Genomic DNA, 7534 nt, shown 5'->3' on the forward strand with positions numbered 1-7534 from the left:
GGTGAACTTTTGACGGGTCACAGGAAAGCAACAAAAGACGATAGAAATATGTGAAATCTGCACCAAATAAAAGGAAAACCCTCCCAGTTTCATACCTATTCAGTGCAGTTCGATGTGGGCTCCATTTGTTGCCCTACACACATCCAAACAATACTGAAGTTCTTGCCACACACGGGTATGGACGTCTGATATAACAGAGTGAAAAACGTCTGTGATTCTCTGTTTTAAGTGATTAATGTCATTGATACATTCAATGTACACATGTTGCTTCACATAACCCCAAAAATAAAAGTCTAAGGGCGTCAGATCCGGGGATCGTGGTGGCCATGGCTTGACAGAACCCCTGCCTATCCACCGCCGGGGGAATGTTCTGTCCAGAAACTCACGAACAATGGTGGCGTAGTGTGGAGGAGCGTCGTCCTGTTGAAAGATGACACCTTCTGGAAATTGTAGCACTGCATACAATTCCAACAAGTCAAGATAGGACTTTGCTTTCACAGACTGCTCCGTGAAAAAAAATGGGCGTATCATCTTACCATGCATCAGGCCATACCACACGTTCACTTTAGGGGTGTTACGTTCGTACTCAACGTAGGCATGATGAGGATGTTCAGCAGCCCATATTCGGAGGTTATGGCGATGAACATGTTCACAGATATGGAAGGTCGCCTCATCGCTAAACACAATCTTCTGCAAAAATCTTGCATCATTGTCGATCTCATGAAGCATATCTGTAGCAAATGCGCATCGTGTGGGTCTATCTGCCGGTTTGATAGCGTGCAACAGCCACAATTTGTGCCCCGTAAAACAGAGACATTTCTTTAACACCTTATGAACTGTAGTCTTGCTTAGGTGTAATTGTCGAGCACACATATGCACAGATTTTTTAGGGCTCCTTAGGTAGCTATCCCGTATAGCCTCTACGTACAGACTCGTCACTGACTGATGGCCTACCAGAACGGGGTTTCTCCACCAAACTGCCAGTTTCCTTCAACTGCTTATCCCACCGAGTAATGTTATTCCTATGTGGTGGCGCTTCGTTATAAACGCGCAGATATTCACGTTGCACTTTGGTCACGGATTCGAATTTAGCGAGCCACAGAACACGCTGAACTTTCCTCTGTACCGTCAACATCTCGACTGGCATGGCCGTGGGCTGCTCCGCTGTATACACGGTGTTACATCATCATCTGCACATGCTGCCACATCATCCTACAGAAACTGGGAGGGTTTTTCTTTTATTTGGTGCAGATTTCACATTTCTATCGTCTTTCATTGCTTTCCTGTGACCAGTCAAAAGTACACCATGACTTCACGGACACACTGTATATACTGACTTTATAAAAACACCAGAGCAGTTACTGAACCTGGATTTTGAACACCCTAATCAGGGATGCTATAAATCTGAATGTCAGGTGCCACATAGCCAGATTGCTCAATATGGGGTTTGGGTTGCGGTAAAATATCACTTTTGGACATTTATAATATGAAAGAAAGTTTGTTTCATGAAACTTTCAATCTACTGTGTGAGATGTGGGATGTCGTCTGACATGCTTCCATAGAACTGAAAGGCATTACGAGGGGACAACCCTCCATGGACCACTATCTGGTTTACATGGCTGTCTTAAAACTAAGGGCACCGTGGCAAGAAATTGAGATGAAAATATCAGGTGTTGCTGACCAGTGTGATTGGGGAGGTGGAGTAAGGAAGGGTAATGCTTGAGCAAAAGGCAAAGAAACAGAATTAGAGAGCTTTGGAAGGCAAACATTATTCTTAAGCTGTCTGAGGAAGGACAGAAGGCATCAGAAATAACCTTGTCTAGACTATATTTGGTTCTGAGTAACACTCGCAAGTAATATGATGTCATTTCCGATTAAGTGAGATAGATGAGTACTGACTCATGTCTTCCTTTTAAGCAGAAGAAGATCAAGAAAAATCTTGAGTAGAAGATACATAGGCTTTGGTTTAGCTCTTTCCCCACAGTCTCTGTTGGTTTCTGCGAAAATGTGTTTGCCACCGGAAACAGTGCTTTCCTACACACACACACGGGTATATATTTTAAAATATATATGTAAACGATATATATTTTTAAAAGGTTAAATGGCCATGTAAAAAAAATGCCATTTTATTTTTTGGAGTAAAATTGTTGATTACAGGTAGAAGGCTGCAGAATGAAAGGAAATCATGGTGCTACTGACTTTTGCTTTCAACCTTTTCAGATTGAAACTGGGTATTTTCACTTGCTTCTTGTGAGGAGGAGGAGAGAGAAGAGTGTGTTTGCTAAGTCAGCTGTTTGGAGCTCTCTGCTGATTATGCTGAGCACTTGAAAACGACTTCCACTTCGCACTTACTTTACTTCCAGTCTCTTGACCCCCTTGACCCGACCCTGCCTCACATCCATCTGAGGCACAGTCAGTGTGCAAGCCGGCCGTCCTGAGGCTGTTTGAGTAAAGGAACGAGTGGATAATTACCACATCATCTCTGCGGTTAGGGAGCAACAATTAAACATGTGCCATATTGTCCCTGACTCAGCAGCAGAGTTTGAAAAGCAACACAATTTGAAAAAGTACAGAGAAGGATGTTTAAAGAGGAGGAGAATGGCTTATTACAACTTTTTCTTTAGTTTCTCATGTAAAATAATTTAATTTCTACCCGTTTTAGTTGTTTTACATAGAACTTATAGACAAAATAGATATTGCTATTTCTCCCTCTACATCACCCTATTTGGACGAATCATTCTTTGTATTTATAATGAAATTTGAATTTAAAAACAGTTAGAAATTTATAAAAAAGGTACAAAGAGCATGGAAAGACATTTGTATACCCTGTGCTCATTTACCCCACTTAACATTCTACATAACTATGGTTCTAATTGTCACAACTACTGAACTGATATGAATGCATTATTATATTAACTAAGTTCCATACTTTCTTAGCCTTTTCTGAGTTTTTATCTAAAGTCCATTTTCTGTCCCAAGATTCCATTTAAGTTGCCATATGATACTTGGTTGTCATGCGCCCTGGGCTCCTCTGGATCAGTGATTTTCACCTGGTGTGCCACAAGAATTTTTAAAACACGCCAGCCATACTTGACTATTCAGGGGCACAGATCTCTTTTTCCTTAGATTAAGTGAAACAATGACAGTAGCCAATACAATAATAGCCGTCTGGTGCGAATGAGTCTAAATTATACCTATTTTATTTGTCAGATTGGCTAAAAATATTTTTTGTGTGTGTGCCACGGAATGTACATAATTAGTTTCTGTGTGCCATGGGATGAAAAAGATTGAAAAATCACTGCTCTAGAGTGATGGTTTTTCAGTCTTTCCTAGTTTTTAGTCCTTCTTTTAGAATGAATGATTAATTGACTGGTCAAGCAAAAGGCAATGAAATAAAGTATAAAATAACATAAATAAAAATAAAATAAATATATAAATGTAAAAGAAATAAATTGATTAAAAAAAAAAAAAGACCAGAAGTATCGTTGGTTGACCTCTAGTATTTCAAAGCTTGGATTTTTAAGAATATAGAGATAATGCTCAGTAAGTACTCTATTTAGGGAGGTTCTGCATTGTCACTTAAAAATGGGATTTTGGCCTGACCTGTGGTGGCGCAGTGAATAAAGCGTGGACCTGGAATGTGAGGTCGCCGGTTCGAAACCCTGGGTTTGCCTGGTCAAGGCACATATGGGAGTTGATGCTTCCTGCTCCCCCCATTCTCTCTCTAAAAAAATGAATAAACAACAAATGTGTCCAAATATATGTCTCTTTTTTTAAAAAAAATGGGATAGTTGGCTACTCTGTACCATTTCCACTGTAGTTAAAGGTCTGAAAACACTGTTTTTCCCCCTAACATTTGAGTTTTCTGGATCATTACATTTATATTGATTTATCAATGTAATTCATCTGCAAAGTTTGACTTTGAAAGGTAGTGTGTTATTCTGTTTGAGAAAAGTTTTTTTATGGGAACAATCAACTTGTATGATATTAACATTAAATGTATATCTTTATGCCTACTCAGTAGTTGTAGCAATCTCTTGAACCAGGAAAAATATTAAAACATTATAATCAGTTTTCCATTAACATTTATATACATTTAAGGATCTTAACATAATGTTGAGACCTTAGTAAGAAATGTTTAAATTGAGGTCTATGTGATAGCGGAGTTGTTTAGGTTTAATATTATCTGCAAATGTAATTAAGGAGTATGTACAAAGGAATTGGTGGGTATGATCAAATGCGAGAAAGGGCATGGGAGAAAGAGAACTCAGGAAGCAATTATAATCTCTGCTAATTTCATGGTTTTGTTGCCCTGGTAAGCAGCTCAGTAGGTTAAATATGATTCTTTTCAAATTGAGAACTAATATTGTCTCGCTCTTATGTTTGGGTCCTTGGCAGACACATTCCTCTGAATCTCCTTTATTATGAACCCAGAACAGGGTTTCACAGGTCAGCCTCTGTGCCTTCCTGTGGTCTTGTGGACAAGGTAAAGATTTAGGCACCAAATGGATACAGGTTCACATTCTACTCCAACTGTGTAGTAGCTACTAGTTCTTTGGCAACCTCTTTGATACTGTTTAGTCTCAACCCCTAACTTGACAGTATGTAATGAATGCCTGACCAGGTTGTGGTGCAGTGGATAGAGTGTTGAACTGGGATGCAGAGGACCCAGGTTCAAAACCCCAAGTTCACTGGGTTGAGCATGGGCTCATCTGGCTTGAGTGTGGACTCACCAGCTGGAGCATGGGGTTGCTGTCTTGAGCATGGGATCATAGACATGACCTTATGGTTGCTGACTTGAGCCCAAACATCACTGGCTTGAAGCTCAAGGTCACTAGCTGGAGCCCAAGGTCACAGGCTTGAGGAAAGGGTCACTCGGTCTGCTGTAGCCCCCTGGTCAAGGCACATAGGAGAAAGCAATCAATGAACAGCTAAGGTGCCGCAACAAAGAATTGATGCTTCTCATCTCTCTCCCTTCCTGTCTGTCTGTTCCTACCTGACTTTCTCTCTGTCTCTATCAAAAAGAAAAAGAAAGTATGTAATGACTGTTTAAAAAGAAAATATATTGAAGAATGCATCATTCTAGCATACCTAAATACATCCAAGATAAAGTTATATATTTAGTTTAAACAAAAAGTAAGTAACACTTTAATTTCTTATTGTGACCACTGATTTTCTAAATGATATTTGGCACACTGTTTATTTAATGTTTCCAAGTTGTGCATTGTATAAATTATAAAATCCAAAATAAGATTTTAAACTTATTTTCGTAAATATTTTTCAACAGATTTCTATGTCACCAGAAACCTTTATCACAAACATAAGTGACAAAGTCCCAAGAAAGCCTACACGCAAATCTCTAGTTTTCATGTACACTCTGGTACATGAATATAAATAAAATATATCAGTATCATTGAAGAGTATCTTCAACTGTCCTATATTAGCTAGCAAGTTAACTTTTCTTTTTTTAATTCTCTATTAACTCTCCATCTCGTAGCAACAATTTCCACTTTTCTTTGCAATGAGATATCATTGCGGCACAAGGTGATGAATGATACTCAGAGAACTGTTCCCTGAAGTATTTTTGGAAAGACCATGTGTTCGACATAGTTTGTGTCAAAAGGTACAGACCACAAATCCAGCTTCTCTCCATATGCTTGAAGGTCAGACAATGGCAATGAGTACTAAAGGAGAGACATCTCTTTTTATTGCTTCTATTTATGATGCCTTCTTATGAAAATCTCATTTCAGACTGCTTCTCCGAAAAGAATTTAAAATAAAAAAGTAGAAGTCATCTGTTTCAAAGTGCTTTTCAGGCTAAGTGTAGCATTTGTCTTGTTCATTGGAGAAAGTTGGTTGTAAGTCATGATAAGGTTACTTTTAAGAGGAAAACTCTAAACTGCAACTTTATTTAGCTTAATTAAATCTTTACTCATTTAATAATATCACTATCTATCTATAAAATTTTCACATCTCATTTCTATTTCCCTATGACTATATCACCTTCATATTTTACCTGATTTTTGTAAGAACCTGTCTATGTTTATGAAGACTTCCTCTCTATATATGTTTTCTCAGAAATTCCAAACAAAAATTGAGTGACAGTGACAAAAAGTTTTCATAATAAAGAAATATAATTGATTCCCATCTTTGCTGTGTCATGTACTCTCACTAGGTGCTAGATTACATGGATATCTCTTTTATCATGACCCCCAACCCAGATGAAACCTGAAAATATTAACTAATTATAATTGAAATTAGTGAGGCCAAGTTACCTGAAAAAATAAAGGTTGTCACCTCCCTGCCCAGCTTATTACAACACTACATGGAAACCCTACATGTATGGAGGAGACAGTGAATATAGCACTCTAGCTTGTTAGGATAAAAACCTTAGTCAAAAGGGAAAGAAGTATAGAGAGGAAAAGAAGTAGAAGAAGGTAGGGTCACCTTGAGAAGATGAAGCAAATGGCCTTTTAGAGGGAGAAAATGGTCATTCAGTGTACTGGTTCCACCGCTTACCTTCAGAGTGTGAGAGCGGAAGTCTTTTTCTGCAATACCACATTTCCTATCATCTTATGCCAACTTTCCCACAAAACTTGTCCTGGAGTCCTGCTTCAGTGCATAGATAAACTCATTCTGTACTTTTTCTTGCTACTCTGTTAACGTTTTTCTTGTCTTGCACTTGACGAATCTCCTAGTGAACTTCATTTGTCAAAATTACCCATTCCCACTTCCTGCGTTAGACATTGAGGTATCTTATAAAACCAAGTTAACATGGTTTTTGTGTACTGTATTTTAAACCAGAGGGGAGAAAAAGACAAAACGTTTGTTTACTTTAGTCTAAAGGGGAAGGAGATATGTTCATCTGGGATGAAAATAAAAGAGAGCATCCTGTAAAGCCCAAGGATCTGGCTGAAACTCAATAGAGCAAGTCCAGGGCACTCTATCTAGATGACTCAGATGCTTGGTTACTACCTTGCCTCTTCTTCATGACTGTTAAATAGCCTCAAATAGAGCTCAGATGAAATTATCAACAACTGCACCTTAAGATCCTTGGACCAAGTCCACCAAGAATTTCGACTCTTTTCCCTGGAGTTAAAATTCACCCCAGTGTCCCCTAATCATCCTGAAACAAACTCCACTTTTTGCTACTCTACCCCTGATTTTTTAGATCAGACTCTTATGACCTGTCAGATCGTCTCCCCATCAGTCTATTTATAGTTCTTCTAGGCATAAACTTTCTTGATCAAAACTATCCTACTGACACAGACCTTTTGTGTGAAGTTGCCCAGAATATACATTAATACAAACTGGTTTTTTAAAAATACAGGAGTACATAGATAAGAAATAAACACCCTCCTATTAGTCCACAGTTTCTCAGTTACTTAAAAGTAACCAAAGTGTACATATATGTATATATTTCTAAACATTTAAAAAACATTTAAATCATACCTTACACTTGGGACCAATTTTGTTTTCATTTTCTGTTGTGTGAGGTTTTAGAACTGTTTCTATGTATTTCTACATCACTGAT

The sequence above is a fragment of the Saccopteryx bilineata genome, chromosome 1 (assembly GCF_036850765.1).
Source record: "Saccopteryx bilineata isolate mSacBil1 chromosome 1, mSacBil1_pri_phased_curated, whole genome shotgun sequence".
NCBI classification, from domain to species: domain Eukaryota; kingdom Metazoa; phylum Chordata; class Mammalia; order Chiroptera; family Emballonuridae; genus Saccopteryx; species Saccopteryx bilineata.